This window comes from Triturus cristatus, chromosome 12, assembly GCF_964204655.1.
Source record: "Triturus cristatus chromosome 12, aTriCri1.1, whole genome shotgun sequence".
Taxonomy (NCBI): Eukaryota; Metazoa; Chordata; class Amphibia; order Caudata; family Salamandridae; genus Triturus; species Triturus cristatus.
In genome coordinates, this window is record NC_140595.1 from 726,351,727 (window position 1) to 726,369,592 (window position 17,866).

A 17,866-nucleotide genomic window follows, 5' to 3' on the forward strand; every position below is an offset into this window, starting at 1 on the left:
ATTTATTGAAAATCCTACTTACTGGAGAGGTTGGATTTAACTTTACTATTTTAGAAATGCCACTTTTAGAGAGTGAACATGTCTCTGCACTTACTGCTCTATTTGCCTGAAACCTGGCCCCAATACACGTCTGGATTGGGCTGGGTGACAGCAAAATTTGTGCCTTCCCTCTAGAGAGCCACAACACAGGTCACTCAACTGCACCTGGGGGGTGAGCTCCGCTCCCCCTCCACCCCCAATAGGTTCAAGAACGATAATTTATGTAAGTAAATACATTATAGCTACAGCTTATAATCATGCGAGTTTAAATCATTTGTTGTTAGATGGTTTAAATATTTGAAAGGATCTGTTTTTAATAGACATTTTACAAAAACCACTGGTACATTTGCTAATTCTGTAAAATTAACACCCAACTGCCGTGACATTGCCAACCACAATGCCGCGACTCGGATTCGAACGGAGGTTGCTGCGGCCACAACGCAGAGTACTAACCACTATACGATCACGGCGAGCTACTTGGGCTCAACGACATACAGTGACATGGAGAATTTATAATTCGGAACACTCAGGGCTGTTCCTGTGATAGGCTGGATGTATTCATTGCTTCCTCATTCCTCATTCAGAGGCTGCGTCTCCTCAGTGGTTGATAGGCTGAAACCGTTTCCTGGCCGCCTGCTTGTGAAATGCCAGGAGTCAAAGATCACACATTACACTTGCGGACCTGTGATGGGACACCAATGCAGAGAAACCCACCTGGCACAGACCTTCTATTCTGTCTATTAGACCTGCATCTTCCCTGCACCTTTCAAGCCATTTGTATGTGAAGCAAGAAAGAGTTAGAGAGTGATCCATCTACACTTTTATAGGGAGGATGTCGCCGTGAGCTCCTCCCAGCTAATCACACGAACAGCAGAAAAGCAAGATAAATACACAGTTGAGGGGTGGGCTGCATGGTTATGTTTTTGAGTAAATATTGAAACTGACCTCAGTGGCTCATTAGCAGAGCTGCGGCTAATGACTGGTGCCAAATCATGATGAAGCAAGCACCATGGCTCGTAGGGGACCCACAACACGCTTTTCTTAGCTCACTGAATTAAAGTATAAACTTCCGCCGTGCGTGAGTGGTAAAGGCTTGTTAATATAGTTCCTTTTCCAATTCAAGTCTGACAACAAGAGGCAGGAACCACGTGGCTTCGGAAGCTCAGGAAAGTAGCCACCAACCACAGAGAAAGAGAGAACTGGCAGTATGAGAGGTGGAGAAAACAGAAGCGGGAGCAAGGAGCTCAAATGAGATTGATGGCGTTTAAATAGAGCGCGTAAAGGAACAGTTACACAGCTAAGAAATGGGAAAGACAGACTAGGGAAAAAAACACAGAAAGAGCCTGTACATGAAATTCTCTTCCTGGGACAGCAGGTTAAGAGAAATTACACATGGGGAGGTTAAGCATGTAACACGGGGGAGAATAAAAAAGAAAATGCAGTTTTATGAAGTGTGTTTGCCAATCCAGCCAGCACTTTTGTTCTATTTCTCTCTTTGCGTCTTTTATTGGTAAAGTAACTTTCAAGTGCATGCGCAGGTATGAATGAGAGAGCAACGGTATAATAATTTGAAGCGTTTACACCAGTGCTAAAGTAGGAATGAGGTGTAGCAAAGACATGAAAGAGGTAGCGATAACAAATATGTGGAGAGGCAATAGTGACACAAAAATAAGCCACCTATTTATAAAACTGAAATGGAAGAAATACTAAAGGTTAACTTCTGAAATTGTAGCCGATAATAAAAAGATTCTCGTTGTTGGCAGGATTCGAACCTGCGCGGGGATACCCCAATGGATTTCTAGTCCATCGCCTTAACCACTCGGCCACAACAACTTGCTGTAAGCTGCCTACAAATATTTTGTTTGAAAGTTTTGAAGTTTTCCCACATCAAAGTACTGATATTCTGCAATGCGCTTTTTAAAAACAATGTTTTTTTCATCATGCACGTTCTGTCCTAAAAACAAAAATTGCATGAGTATATCTCTGGATCTGTAAAAGGATACGCTTGCATTCAAACTCTCTTGTGGCACTCAAGTTTTTTGGACCCTGTTGCACTCTGTTTTTGCGCTGCTTTTAGTCTACGACCCATATTACAGAAGTCAACCATCTCTGAGTATTTGGGACTCCTTTGTAAGTGCCTTATCTTTAATCCTTGAAAAGCTCTATAATAAAGGGGTCTGTCAAAGATTGCTTGAAATGAAGATAAAAGAAGGCCCACTTGTCTCACCACATGCAGTAGAGAAACCTGATGTTTTACTCATGTTATCCTTAGTTCAGTTTTTGTTAGACCTGGCATCCTTAAGGTGGCCTACCAGCAACCTTTTTGCTTTTCACCTCACGTTTTGCTGTATCTTTATGTTGGCCTTAGGACTCTAATCACTTTATCACTACTGTGAGAAAGTGGCTCTGTATATACTGTTCCCAAATAGGTACAGTGTGCACAGAGTCCCCAGTCCCCAGAGGTTTGGCAGAGGCTAAAGTTAGATATAACCTTACTCTCTAAAGTGGTAGCTTGCCGAGCAGTAAGGCAGTATCAGAGTACAGTGTAAAACATTTGTTGTACACACTCAGTCAGCAAATGGTCTCACACACTCAAGAACTGAACTCTAGGCCATTGGTTTGCATACAAAAGATATTGTTGTTTTATTTTAGAACCAACAATAGGTATCAAAATATACTTTCTCAGAATGAGATGCTTTAGTTAAATACTTTGCAATAGGCAATTGACTTTTGCAGGTCATAGTTACAGTTTATTGCAATAGGCAACACAATTTGAATCACAATAATACATTGCGCTCAATGGGAATTTTAAGTTATATGCAATTAATTACTTTCAGGATTACTTTTCTAAATCCAGGACTGGATCCTAGATTCAGTCCTGGGACAGTTCTTGGAAACAAGTGAGTAAATTCGTTTTAGTTACTGTTGTGATTTTTAAGCAATATTTTGCTATTTTAAAAGTTGACACTTAGAAACTTTTGCTGATCAAATTACCAATGTTATCCTATGGAAGGAAATTCACTTAGCAGGTAAGTGGGGTTATGGTTACTTTTTCTAGGTCAGTGTTGGATCCTAGATCCAGCACTACTGTACCACCTGTAAGCAGTTGAGAAACTGCGTTTAAGTTATACAGGCGATTTTTAAGGAATATTTACATGTTTGCAAAATCGACACTTAGAAGAAATTTCACAGAAAAACAGTCAATGGTTTCCTATGGAAGAAAATTCAAGTTACGGGTAAAGTACGTTCTCGTTACTTTTGTAATCCAGTGCTGGGCTCCTAGGCTCAGTACTGGGACATCTATCTAAAACAGGTAAACAATTACGTTTTCACAGTTGGTACGATTTTTAAAGAATATTTGTAAGTTTCAAAAATCGACACTTAGAAAATTTTCAGCAAAAAGCAGGCAATGATATCCCATGGAAGGAAATTCGAGTTACTGGTAAGTACGGTTAAAATTACTTTTCAGGGTCAGTACTGAGCTCCAAGATGCAGCACTGAGGTCTCTCCTGATAACAGGTGAGTAAATCAGAATTCGTTGTTCGGCTGATTTTAGATGAATATTTTAAAGTTCCAAAACTCCACACCACTTAGAAGAATTTCCAAGTGAAACCACTCAATGTTAGCCTATGGAAGAAAAGTGAGTTATCGGCTTTTAGGTAAGTACTCAACTGGCAGAGTTATGGTTCTGGGCATAGACTCAGGGGTCTCCCAGGGGAGTCCCAGCCTACTTGCCAAGCCTTAAACTCCCCTTTTATTACATATAATTTACACCTAAGGTAGGCCCTAGGTAGTCCTAGGTGCATGATGCTATGTAAGTAAAAAATAAGATATGTACTTTGGTGGTTCGCGTGTCCTGTAAGTACCAAACAGTCTATTTCATTTTTCACTACTGTGAGGTTTACCCCTCTCATAGGTTAGCTCTGTGTATTCCCCTATACTTTTTATTTGGTAATTCCATATCGGAGAGGAGTAGCTTTATTTATTTATTGAAAATCCTACTTACTGGTGAGGTTGGATTTAACTTTACTATTTTAGAAATGCCACTTTTAGAGAGTGAACATGTCTCTGCACTTACTGCTCTATTTGCCTGAAACCTGGCCCCAATACACGTCTGGATTGGGCTGGGTGACAGAAAAATTTGTGCCTTCCCTCTAGAGAGCCACAACACAGGTCACTCAACTGCACCTGGGGGGTGAGCTCCGCTCCCCCTCCACCCCCAATAGGTTCAAGAACGATAATTTATGTAAGTAAATACATTATAGCTACAGCTTAAAATCATGCGAGTTTAAATCATTTGTTGTTAGATGGTTTAAATATTTGAAAGGATCTGTTTTTAATAGACATTTTACAAAAACCACTGGTACATTTGCTAATTCTGTAAAATTAACACCCAACTGCCGTGACATTGCCGTGACTCGGATTCGAACCGAGGTTGCTGCGGCCACAACGCAGAGTACTAACCACTATACGATCACGGCAAGCTACTTGGGCTCAACGACATACAATGACATGGAGAATTTATAATTCGGAACACTCAGGGCTGTTCCTGTGATAGGCTGGATGTATTCATTGCTTCCTCATTCCTCATTCAGAGGCTGCGTCTCCTCAGTGGTTGATAGGCTGAAACCGTTTCCTGGACGCCTGCTTGTGAAATGCCAGGAGTCAAAGATCACACATTACACTTGCGGACCTGTGATGGGACACCAATGCAGAGAAACCCACCTGGCACAGGCCTTCTATTCTGTCTATTAGACCTGCATCTTCCCTGCACCTTTCAAGCCATTTGTATGTGAAGCAAGAAAGAGTTAGAGAGTGATCCATCTACACTTTTATAGGGAGGATGTCGCCGTGAGCTCCTCCCAGCTAATCACACGAACAGCAGAAAAGCAAGATAAATACACAGTTGAGGGGTGGGCTGCATGGTTATGTTTTTGAGTAAATATTGAAACTGACCTCAGTGGCTCATTAGCAGAGCTGCGGCTAATGACTGGTGCCAAATGATGATGAAGCAAGCACAATGGCTCGTAGGGGACCCACAACACGCTTTTCTTAGCTCACTGAATTAAAGTATAAACTTCCGCCGTGTGTGAGTGGTAAAGGCTTGTTAATATGGTTCCTTTTCCAATTCAAGTCTGACAACAAGAGGCAGGAACCACGTGGCTTCGGAAGCTCAGGAAAGTAGCCACCAACCACAGAGAAAGAGAGAACTGGCAGTATGAGAGGTGGAGAAAACAGAAGCGGGAGCAAGGAGCTCAAATGAGATTGATGGCGTTTAAATAGAGCGCGTAAAGGAACAGTTACACAGCTAAGAAATGGGAAAGACAGACTAGGGAAAAAAACACAGAAAGAGCCTGTAGATGAAATTCTCTTCCTGGGACAGCAGGTTAAGAGAAATTACACATGGGGAGGTTAAGCATGTAACACGGGGGAGAATAAAAAAGAAAATGCAGTTTTATGAAGTGTGTTTGCCAATCCAGCCAGCACTTTTGTTCTATTTCTCTCTTTGCGTCTTTTATTGGTAAAGTAACTTTCAAGTGCATGCGCAGGTATGAATGAGAGAGCAACGGTATAATAATTTGAAGCGTTTACACCAGTGCTAAAGTAGGAATGAGGTGTAGCAAAGACATGAAAGAGGTAGCGATAACAAATATGTGGAGAGGCAATAGTGACACAAAAATAAGCCACCTATTCATAAAACTGAAATGGAAGAAATACTAAAGGTTAACTTCTGAAATTGTAGCCGATAATAAAAAGAATCTCGTTGTTGGCAGGATTCGAACCTGCGCGGGGATACCCCAATGGATTTCTAGTCCATCGCCTTAACCACTCGGCCACAACAACTTGCTGTAAGCTGCCTACAAATATTTTGTTTGAAAGTTTTGAAGTTTTCCCACATCAAAGTACTGATATTCTGCAATGCGCTTTTTAAAAACAATGTTTTTTTCATCATGCACGTTCTGTCCTAAAAATAAAAATTGCATGAGTATATCTCTGGATCTGTAAAAGGATACGCTTGCATTCAAACTCTCTTGTGGCACTCAAGTTTTTTGGACCCTGTTGCACTCTGTTTTTGTGCTGCTTTTAGTCTACGACCCATATTACAGAAGTCAACCATCTCTGATTATTTGGGACTCCTTTGTAAGTGCCTTATCTTTAATCCTTGAAAAGCTCTATAATAAAGGGGTCTGTCAAAGATTGCTTGAATGGAAGATAAAAGAAGGCCCACTTGTCTCACCAAATGCAGTAGAGAAACCTGATGTTTTACTCATGTTATCCTTAGTTCAGTTTTTGTTAGACCTGGCATCCTTAAGGTGGCCTACCAGCAACCTTTTTGCTTTTCACCTCACGTTTTGCTGTATCTTTACGTTGGCCTTAGGACTCTAATCACTTTATCACTACTGTGAGAAAGTGGCTCTGTATATACTGTTCCCAAATAGGTACAGTGTGCACAGAGTCCCCAGTCCCCAGAGGTTTGGCAGAGGCTAAAGTTAGATATAACCTTACTCTCTAAAGTGGTAGCTTGCCGAGCAGTAAGGCAGTATCAGAGTACAGTGTAAAACATTTGTTGTACACACTCAGTCAGCAAATGGTCTCACACACTCAAGAACTGAACTCTAGGCCATTGGTTTGAATACAAAAGATATTGTTGTTTTATTTTAGAACCAACAATAGGTATCAAAATATACTTTCTCAGAATGAGATGCTTTAGTTAAATACTTTGCAATAGGCAATTGACTTTTGCAGGTCATAGTTACAGTTTATTGCAATAGGCAACACAATTTGAATCACAATAATACATTGAGCTCAATGGGAATTTTAAGTTATATGCAATTAATTACTTTCAGGATTACTTTTCTAAATCCAGGACTGGATCCTAGATTCAGTCCTGGGACAGTTCTTGGAAACAAGTGAGTAAATTCGTTTTAGTTACTGTTGTAATTTTTAAGCAATATTTTGCTATTTTAAAAGTTGACACTTAGAAACTTTTGCTGATCAAATTACCAATGTTATCCTATGGAAGGAAATTCACTTAGCAGGTAAGTGGGGTTATGGTTACGTTTTCTAGGTCAGTGTTGGATCCTAGATCCAGCACTACTGTACCACCTGTAAGCAGTTGAGAAACTGCGTTTAAGTTATACAGGCGATTTTTAAGGAATATTTACATGTTTGCAAAATCGACACTTAGAAGAAATTTCACAGAAAAACAGTCAATGGTTTCCTATGGAAGAAAATTCAAGTTACGGGTAAAGTACGTTCTCGTTACTTTTGTAATCCAGTGCTGGGCTCCTAGGCTCAGTACTGGGACATCTATCTAAAACAGGTAAACAATTACGTTTTCACAGTTGGTACGATTTTTAAAGAATATTTGTAAGTTTCAAAAATCGACACTTAGAAAATTTTCAGCAAAAAGCAGGCAATGATATCCCATGGAAGGAAATTCGAGTTACTGGTAAGTACGGTTAAAATTACTTTTCAGGGTCAGTACTGAGCTCCAAGATGCAGCACTGAGGTCTCTCCTGATAACAGGTGAGTAAATCAGAATTCGTTGTTCGGCTGATTTTAGATGAATATTTTAAAGTTCCAAAACTCCACACCACTTAGAAGAATTTCCAAGTGAAACCACTCAATGTTAGCCTATGGAAGAAAAGTGAGTTATCGGCTTTTAGGTAAGTACTCGACTGGCAGAGTTATGGTTCTGGGCATAGACTCAGGGGTCTCCCAGGGGAGTCCCAGCCTACTTGCCAAGCCTTAAACTCCCCTTTTATTACATATAATTTACACCTAAGGTAGGCCCTAGGTAGTCCTAGGTGCATGATGCTATGTAAGTAAAAAATAAGATATGTACTTTGGTGGTTCGCGTGTCCTGTAAGTACCAAACAGTCTATTTCATTTTTCACTACTGTGAGGTCTACCCCTCTCATAGGTTAGCTCTGTGTATTCCCCTATACTTTTAATTTGGTAATTCCATATCGGAGAGGAGTAGCTTTATTTATTTATTGAAAATCCTACTTACTGGTGAGGTTGGATTTAACTTTACTATTTTAGAAATGCCACTTTTAGAGAGTGAACATTTCTCTGCACTTACTGCTCTATTTGCCTGAAACCTGGCCCCAATACACGTCTGGATTGGGCTGGGTGACAGCAAAATGTGTGCCTTCTCTCTAGAGAGCCACAACACAGGTCACTCAACTGCACCTGGGGGGTGAGCTCCGCTCCCCCTCCACCCCCAATAGGTTCAAGAACGATAATTTATGTAAGTAAATACATTATAGTTACAGCTTATAATCATGCGAGTTTAAATCATTTGTTGTTAGATGGTTTAAATATTTGAAAGGATCTGTTTTTAATAGACATTTTACAAAAACCACTGGTACATTTGCTAATTCTGTAAAATTAACACCCAACTGCCGTGACATTGCCAACCACAATGCCGTGACTTGGATTCGAACCGAGGTTGCTGCGGCCACAACGCAGAGTCCTAACCACTATACGACCATGGCGAGCTACTTGGGCTCAACGACATACAGTGACATGGAGAATTTATAATTCGGAACACTCAGGGCTGTTCCTGTGATAGGCTGGATGTATTCATTGCTTCCTCATTCCTCATTCAGAGGCTGCGTCTCCTCAGTGGTTGATAGGCTGAAACCGTTTCCTGGCCGCCTGCTTGTGAGATGCCAGGAGTCAAAGATCACACATTACACTTGCGGACCTGTGATGGGACACCAATGCAGAGAAACCCACCTGGCACAGACCTTCTATTCTGTCTATTAGACCTGCATCTTCCCTGCACCTTTCAAGCCATTTGTATGTGAAGCAAGAAAGAGTTAGAGAGTGATCCATCTACACTTTTATAGGGAGGATGTCGCCGTGAGCTCCTCCCAGCTAATCACACGAACAGCAGAAAAGCAAGATAAATACACAGTTGAGGGGTGGGCTGCATGGTTATGTTTTTGAGTAAATATTGAAACTGACCTCAGTGGCTCATTAGCAGAGCTGCGGCTAATGACTGGTGCCAAATCATGATGAAGCAAGCACCATGGCTCGTAGGGGACCCACAACACGCTTTTCTTAGCTCACTGAATTAAAGTATAAACTTCCGCCGTGTGTGAGTGGTAAAGGCTTGTTAATATGGTTCCTTTTCCAATTCAAGTCTGACAACAAGAGGCAGGAACCACGTGGCTTCGGAAGCTCAGGAAAGTAGCCACCAACCACAGAGAAAGAGAGAACTGGCAGTATGAGAGGTGGAGAAAACAGAAGCGGGAGCAAGGAGCTCAAATGAGATTGATGGCGTTTAAATAGAGCGCGTAAAGGAACAGTTACACAGCTAAGAAATGGGAAAGACAGACTAGGGAAAAAAACACAGAAAGAGCCTGTACATGAAATTCTCTTCCTGGGACAGCAGGTTAAGAGAAATTACACATGGGGAGGTTAAGCATGTAACATGGGGGAGAATAAAAACAGAAAATGCAGTTTTATGAAGTGTGTTTGCCAATCCAGCCAGCACTTTTGTTCTATTTCTCTCTTTGCGTCTTTTATTGGTAAAGTAACTTTCAAGTGCATGCACAGGTATGAATGAGAGAGCAACCGTATAATAATTTGAAGCGTTTACACCAGTGCTAAAGTAGGAATGAGGTGTAGCAAAGACATGAAAGAGGTAGTGATAACAAATATGTGGAGAGGCAATAGTGACACAAAAATAAGCCACCTATTTATAAAACTGAAATGGAAGAAATACTAAAGGTTAACTTCTGAAATTGTAGCCGATAATAAAAAGATTCTCGTTGTTGGCAGGATTCGAACCTGCGCGGGGATACCCCAATGGATTTCTAGTCCATCGCCTTAACCACTCGGCCACAACAACTTGCTGTAAGCTGCCTACAAATATTTTGTTTGAAAGTTTTGAAGTTTTCCCACATCAAAGTACTGATATTCTGCAATGCGCTTTTTAAAAACAATGTTTTTTTCATCATGCACGTTCTGTCCTAAAAATAAAAATTGCATGAGTATATCTCTGGATCTGTAAAAGGATACGCTTGCATTCAAACTCTCTTGTGGCACTCAAGTTTTTTGGACCCTGTTGCACTCTGTTTTTGTGCTGCTTTTAGTCTACGACCCATATTACAGAAGTCAACCATCTCTGATTATTTGGGACTCCTTTGTAAGTGCCTTATCTTTAATCCTTGAAAAGCTCTATAATAAAGGGGTCTGTCAAAGATTGCTTGAATGGAAGATAAAAGAAGGCCCACTTGTCTCACCAAATGCAGTAGAGAAACCTGATGTTTTACTCATGTTATCCTTAGTTCAGTTTTTGTTAGACCTGGCATCCTTAAGGTGGCCTACCAGCAACCTTTTTGCTTTTCACCTCACGTTTTGCTGTATCTTTATGTTGGCCGTAGGACTCTAATCACTTTATCACTACTGTGAGAAAGTGGCTCTGTATATACTGTTCCCAAATAGGTACAGTGTGCACAGAGTCCCCAGTCCCCAGAGGTTTGGCAGAGGCTAAAGTTAGATATAACCTTACTCTCTAAAGTGGTAGCTTGCCGAGCAGTAAGGCAGTATCAGAGTACAGTGTAAAACATTTGTTGTACACACTCAGTCAGCAAATGGTCTCACACACTCAAGAACTGAACTCTAGGCCATTGGTTTGCATACAAAAGATATTGTTGTTTTATTTTAGAACCAACAATAGGTATCAAAATATACTTTCTCAGAATGAGATGCTTTAGTTAAATACTTTGCAATAGGCAATTGACTTTTGCAGGTCATAGTTACAGTTTATTGCAATAGGCAACACAATTTGAATCACAATAATACATTGAGCTCAATGGGAATTTTAAGTTATATGCAATTAATTACTTTCAGGATTACTTTTCTAAATCCAGGACTGGATCCTAGATTCAGTCCTGGGACAATTCTTGGAAACAAGTGAGTAAATTCGTTTTAGTTACTGTTGTGATTTTTAAGCAATATTTTGCTTTTTTAAAAGTTGACACTTAGAAACTTTTGCTGATCAAATTACCAATGTTATCCTATGGAAGGAAATTCACTTAGCAGGTAAGTGGGGTTATGGTTACGTTTTCTAGGTCAGTGTTGGATCCTAGATCCAGCACTACTGTACCACCTGTAAGCAGTTGAGAAACTGCGTTTAAGTTATACAGGCGATTTTTAAGGAATATTTACATGTTTGCAAAATCGACACTTAGAAGAAATTTCACAGAAAAACAGTCAATGGTTTCCTATGGAAGAAAATTCAAGTTACGGGTAAAGTACGTTCTCGTTACTTTTGTAATCCAGTGCTGGGCTCCTAGGCTCAGTACTGGGACATCTATCTAAAACAGGTAAACAATTACGTTTTCACAGTTGGTACGATTTTTAAAGAATATTTGTAAGTTTCAAAAATCGACACTTAGAAAATTTTCAGCAAAAAGCAGGCAATGATATCCCATGGAAGGAAATTCGAGTTACTGGTAAGTACGGTTAAAATTACTTTTCAGGGTCAGTACTGAGCTCCAAGATGCAGCACTGAGGACTCTCCTGATAACATGTGAGTAAATCAGAATTCGTTGTTCGGCTGATTTTAGATGAATATTTTAAAGTTCCAAAACTCCACACCACTTAGAAGAATTTCCAAGTGAAACCACTCAATGTTAGCCTATGGAAGAAAAGTGAGTTATCGGCTTTTAGGTAAGTACTCGACTGGCAGAGTTATGGTTCTGGGCATAGACTCAGGGGTCTCCCAGGGGAGTCCCAGCCTACTTGCCAAGCCTTAAACTCCCCTTTTATTACATATAATTTACACCTAAGGTAGGCCCTAGGTAGTCCTAGGTGCATGATGCTATGTAAGTAAAAAATAAGATATGTACTTTGGTGGTTCGCGTGTCCTGTAAGTACCAAACAGTCTATTTCATTTTTCACTACTGTGAGGTCTACCCCTCTCATAGGTTAGCTCTGTGTATTCCCCTATACTTTTTATTTGGTAATTCCATATCGGAGAGGAGTAGCTTTATTTATTTATTGAAAATCCTACTTACTGGTGAGGTTGGATTTAACTTTACTATTTTAGAAATGCCACTTTTAGAGAGTGAACATGTCTCTGCACTTACTGCTCTATTTGCCTGAAACCTGGCCCCAATACACGTCTGGATTGGGCTGGGTGACAGCAAAATTTGTGCCTTTCCTCTAGAGAGCCACAACACAGGTCACTCAACTGCACCTGGGGGGTGAGCTCCGCTCCCCCTCCACCCCCAATAGGTTCAAGAACGATAATTTATGTAAGTAAATACATTATAGCTACAGCTTATAATCATGCGAGTTTAAATCATTTGTTGTTAGATGGTTTAAATATTTGAAAGGATCTGTTTTTAATAGACATTTTACAAAAACCACTGGTACATTTGCTAATTCTGTAAAATTAACACCCAACTGCCGTGACATTGCCAACCACAATGCCGTGACTCGGATTCGAACCGAGGTTGCTGCGGCCACAACGCAGAGTACTAACCACTATACGATCACGGCGAGCTACTTGGGCTCAACGACATACAATGACATGGAGAATTTATAATTCGGAACACTCAGGGCTGTTCCTGTGATAGGCTGGATGTATTCATTGCTTCCTCATTCCTCATTCAGAGGCTGCGTCTCCTCAGTGGTTGATAGGCTGAAACCGTTTCCTGGACACCTGCTTGTGAAATGCCAGGAGTCAAAGATCACACATTACACTTGCGGACCTGTGATGGGACACCAATGCAGAGAAACCCACCTGGCACAGGCCTTCTATTCTGTCTATTAGACCTGCATCTTCCCTGCACCTTTCAAGCCATTTGTATGTGAAGCAAGAAAGAGTTAGAGAGTGATCCATCTACACTTTTATAGGGAGGATGTCGCCGTGAGCTCCTCCCAGCTAATCACACGAACAGCAGAAAAGCAAGATAAATACACAGTTGAGGGGTGGGCTGCATGGTTATGTTTTTGAGTAAATATTGAAACTGACCTCAGTGGCTCATTAGCAGAGCTGCGGCTAATGACTGGTGCCAAATGATGATGAAGCAAGCACAATGGCTCGTAGGGGACCCACAACACGCTTTTCTTAGCTCACTGAATTAAAGTATAAACTTCCGCCGTGTGTGAGTGGTAAAGGCTTGTTAATATGGTTCCTTTTCCAATTCAAGTCTGACAACAAGAGGCAGGAACCACGTGGCTTCGGAAGCTCAGGAAAGTAGCCACCAACCACAGAGAAAGAGAGAACTGGCAGTATGAGAGGTGGAGAAAACAGAAGCGGGAGCAAGGAGCTCAAATGAGATTGATGGCGTTTAAATAGAGCGCGTAAAGGAACAGTTACACAGCTAAGAAATGGGAAAGACAGACTAGGGAAAAAAACACAGAAAGAGCCTGTAGATGAAATTCTCTTCCTGGGACAGCAGGTTAAGAGAAATTACACATGGGGAGGTTAAGCATGTAACACGGGGGAGAATAAAAAAGAAAATGCAGTTTTATGAAGTGTGTTTGCCAATCCAGCCAGCACTTTTGTTCTATTTCTCTCTTTGCGTCTTTTATTGGTAAAGTAACTTTCAAGTGCATGCGCAGGTATGAATGAGAGAGCAACGGTATAATAATTTGAAGCGTTTACACCAGTGCTAAAGTAGGAATGAGGTGTAGCAAAGACATGAAAGAGGTAGCGATAACAAATATGTGGAGAGGCAATAGTGACACAAAAATAAGCCACCTATTCATAAAACTGAAATGGAAGAAATACTAAAGGTTAACTTCTGAAATTGTAGCCGATAATAAAAAGAATCTCGTTGTTGGCAGGATTCGAACCTGCGCGGGGATACCCCAATGGATTTCTAGTCCATCGCCTTAACCACTCGGCCACAACAACTTGCTGTAAGCTGCCTACAAATATTTTGTTTGAAAGTTTTGAAGTTTTCCCACATCAAAGTACTGATATTCTGCAATGCGCTTTTTAAAAACAATGTTTTTTTCATCATGCACGTTCTGTCCTAAAAATAAAAATTGCATGAGTATATCTCTGGATCTGTAAAAGGATACGCTTGCATTCAAACTCTCTTGTGGCACTCAAGTTTTTTGGACCCTGTTGCACTCTGTTTTTGTGCTGCTTTTAGTCTACGACCCATATTACAGAAGTCAACCATCTCTGATTATTTGGGACTCCTTTGTAAGTGCCTTATCTTTAATCCTTGAAAAGCTCTATAATAAAGGGGTCTGTCAAAGATTGCTTGAATGGAAGATAAAAGAAGGCCCACTTGTCTCACCAAATGCAGTAGAGAAACCTGATGTTTTACTCATGTTATCCTTAGTTCAGTTTTTGTTAGACCTGGCATCCTTAAGGTGGCCTACCAGCAACCTTTTTGCTTTTCACCTCACGTTTTGCTGTATCTTTACGTTGGCCTTAGGACTCTAATCACTTTATCACTACTGTGAGAAAGTGGCTCTGTATATACTGTTCCCAAATAGGTACAGTGTGCACAGAGTCCCCAGTCCCCAGAGGTTTGGCAGAGGCTAAAGTTAGATATAACCTTACTCTCTAAAGTGGTAGCTTGCCGAGCAGTAAGGCAGTATCAGAGTACAGTGTAAAACATTTGTTGTACACACTCAGTCAGCAAATGGTCTCACACACTCAAGAACTGAACTCTAGGCCATTGGTTTGAATACAAAAGATATTGTTGTTTTATTTTAGAACCAACAATAGGTATCAAAATATACTTTCTCAGAATGAGATGCTTTAGTTAAATACTTTGCAATAGGCAATTGACTTTTGCAGGTCATAGTTACAGTTTATTGCAATAGGCAACACAATTTGAATCACAATAATACATTGAGCTCAATGGGAATTTTAAGTTATATGCAATTAATTACTTTCAGGATTACTTTTCTAAATCCAGGACTGGATCCTAGATTCAGTCCTGGGACAGTTCTTGGAAACAAGTGAGTTAATTCGTTTTAGTTACTGTTGTAATTTTTAAGCAATATTTTGCTATTTTAAAAGTTGACACAGAAACTTTTGCTGATCAAATTACCAATGTTATCCTATGGAAGGAAATTCACTTAGCAGGTAAGTGGGGTTATGGTTACGTTTTCTAGGTCAGTGTTGGATCCTAGATCCAGCACTACTGTACCACCTGTAAGCAGTTGAGAAACTGCGTTTAAGTTATACAGGCGATTTTTAAGGAATATTTACATGTTTGCAAAATCGACACTTAGAAGAAATTTCACAGAAAAACAGTCAATGGTTTCCTATGGAAGAAAATTCAAGTTACGGGTAAAGTACATTCTCGTTACTTTTGTAATCCAGTGCTGGGCTCCTAGGCTCAGTACTGGGACATCTATCTAAAACAGGTAAACAATTACGTTTTCACAGTTGGTACGATTTTTAAAGAATATTTGTAAGTTTCAAAAATCGACACTTAGAAAATTTTCAGCAAAAAGCAGGCAATGATATCCCATGGAAGGAAATTCGAGTTACTGGTAAGTACGGTTAAAATTACTTTTCAGGGTCAGTACTGAGCTCCAAGATGCAGCACTGAGGTCTCTCCTGATAACAGGTGAGTAAATCAGAATTCGTTGTTCGGCTGATTTTAGATGAATATTTTAAAGTTCCAAAACTCCACACCACTTAGAAGAATTTCCAAGTGAAACCACTCAATGTTAGCCTATGGAAGAAAAGTGAGTTATCGGCTTTTAGGTAAGTACTCGACTGGCAGAGTTATGGTTCTGGGCATAGACTCAGGGGTCTCCCAGGGGAGTCCCAGCCTACTTGCCAAGCCTTAAACTCCCCTTTTATTACATATAATTTACACCTAAGGTAGGCCCTAGGTAGTCCTAGGTGCATGATGCTATGTAAGTAAAAAATAAGATATGTACTTTGGTGGTTCGCGTGTCCTGTAAGTACCAAACAGTCTATTTCATTTTTCACTACTGTGAGGTCTACCCCTCTCATAGGTTAGCTCTGTGTATTCCCCTATACTTTTAATTTGGTAATTCCATATCGGAGAGGAGTAGCTTTATTTATTTTTTGAAAATCCTACTTACTGGTGAGGTTGGATTTAACTTTACTATTTTAGAAATGCCACTTTTAGAGAGTGAACATTTCTCTGCACTTACTGCTCTATTTGCCTGAAACCTGGCCCCAATACACGTCTGGATTGGGCTGGGTGACAGCAAAATTTGTGCCTTCCCTCTAGAGAGCCACAACACAGGTCACTCAACTGCACCTGGGGGGTGAGCTCCGCTCCCCCTCCACCCCCAATAGGTTCAAGAACGATAATTTATGTAAGTAAATACATTATAGTTACAGCTTATAATCATGCGAGTTTAAATCATTTGTTGTTAGATGGTTTAAATATTTGAAAGGATCTGTTTTTAATAGACATTTTACAAAAACCACTGGTACATTTGCTAATTCTGTAAAATTAACACCCAACTGCCATGACATTGCCAACCACAATGCCGTGACTCGGATTCGAACCGAGGTTGCTGCGGCCACAACGCAGAGTCCTAACCACTATACGACCATGGCGAGCTACTTGGGCTCAACGACATACAGTGACATGGAGAATTTATAATTCGGAACACTCAGGGCTGTTCCTGTGATAGGCTGGATGTATTCATTGCTTCCTCATTCCTCATTCAGAGGCTGCGTCTCCTCAGTGGTTGATAGGCTGAAACCGTTTCCTGGCCGCCTGCTTGTGAAATGCCAGGAGTCAAAGATCACACATTACACTTGCGGACCTGTGATGGGACACCAATGCAGAGAAACCCACCTGGCACAGACCTTCTATTCTGTCTATTAGACCTGCATCTTCCCTGCACCTTTCAAGCCATTTGTATGTGAAGCAAGAAAGAGTTAGAGAGTGATCCATCTACACTTTTATAGGGAGGATGTCGCCGTGAGCTCCTCCCAGCTAATCACACGAACAGCAGAAAAGCAAGATAAATACACAGTTGAGGGGTGGGCTGCATGGTTATGTTTTTGAGTAAATATTGAAACTGACCTCAGTGGCTCATTAGCAGAGCTGCGGCTAATGACTGGTGCCAAATCATGATGAAGCAAGCACCATGGCTCGTAGGGGACCCACAACACGCTTTTCTTAGCTCACTGAATTAAAGTATAAACTTCCGCCGTGTGTGAGTGGTAAAGGCTTGTTAATATGGTTCCTTTTCCTATTCAAGTCTGACAACAAGAGGCAGGAACCACGTGGCTTCGGAAGCTCAGGAAAGTAGCCACCAACCACAGAGAAAGAGAGAACTGGCAGTATGAGAGGTGGAGAAAACAGAAGCGGGAGCAAGGAGCTCAAATGAGATTGATGGCGTTTAAATAGAGCGCGTAAAGGAACAGTTACACAGCTAAGAAATGGGAAAGACAGACTAGGGAAAAAAACACAGAAAGAGCCTGTAGATGAAATTCTCTTCCTGGGACAGCAGGTTAAGAGAAATTACACATGGGGAGGTTAAGCATGTAACACGGGGGAGAATAAAAAAGAAAATGCAGTTTTATGAAGTGTGTTTGCCAATCCAGCCAGCACTTTTGTTCTATTTCTCTCTTTGCGTCTTTTATTGGTAAAGTAACTTTCAAGTGCATGCGCAGGTATGAATGAGAGAGCAACCGTATAATAATTTGAAGCGTTTACACCAGTGCTAAAGTAGGAATGAGGTGTAGCAAAGACATGAAAGAGGTAGCGATAACAAATATGTGGAGAGGCAATAGTGACACAAAAATAAGCCACCTATTTATAAAACTGAAATGGAAGAAATACTAAAGGTTAACTTCTGAAATTGTAGCCGATAATAAAAAGAT

General features: G+C 40.7%; 6 non-coding genes across 6 annotated transcripts; all 6 read right to left on the reverse strand.

Annotated features, from left to right (window-relative positions):
- Positions 1–1,790: 1,790 nt before the first annotated feature.
- Positions 1,791–1,872, reverse strand: TRNAS-AGA (transfer RNA serine (anticodon AGA)). Its single transcript has one exon. It is a non-coding gene; the product is annotated as a tRNA-Ser (tRNA).
- Positions 1,873–4,448: 2,576 nt separating this feature from the next.
- TRNAH-GUG (transfer RNA histidin (anticodon GUG)) lies at positions 4,449–4,520 on the reverse strand. The gene has a single exon. It is a non-coding gene; the product is annotated as a tRNA-His (tRNA).
- Positions 4,521–5,801: 1,281 nt separating this feature from the next.
- On the reverse strand, positions 5,802–5,883 carry TRNAS-AGA (transfer RNA serine (anticodon AGA)). Its single transcript has one exon. It is a non-coding gene; the product is annotated as a tRNA-Ser (tRNA).
- Positions 5,884–9,825: 3,942 nt separating this feature from the next.
- Positions 9,826–9,907, reverse strand: TRNAS-AGA (transfer RNA serine (anticodon AGA)). The gene has a single exon. It is a non-coding gene; the product is annotated as a tRNA-Ser (tRNA).
- Positions 9,908–12,495: 2,588 nt separating this feature from the next.
- Positions 12,496–12,567, reverse strand: TRNAH-GUG (transfer RNA histidin (anticodon GUG)). The gene has a single exon. It is a non-coding gene; the product is annotated as a tRNA-His (tRNA).
- A 1,281-nt stretch (positions 12,568–13,848) lies between these two features.
- On the reverse strand, positions 13,849–13,930 carry TRNAS-AGA (transfer RNA serine (anticodon AGA)). The gene has a single exon. It is a non-coding gene; the product is annotated as a tRNA-Ser (tRNA).
- Positions 13,931–17,866: the final 3,936 nt, after the last annotated feature.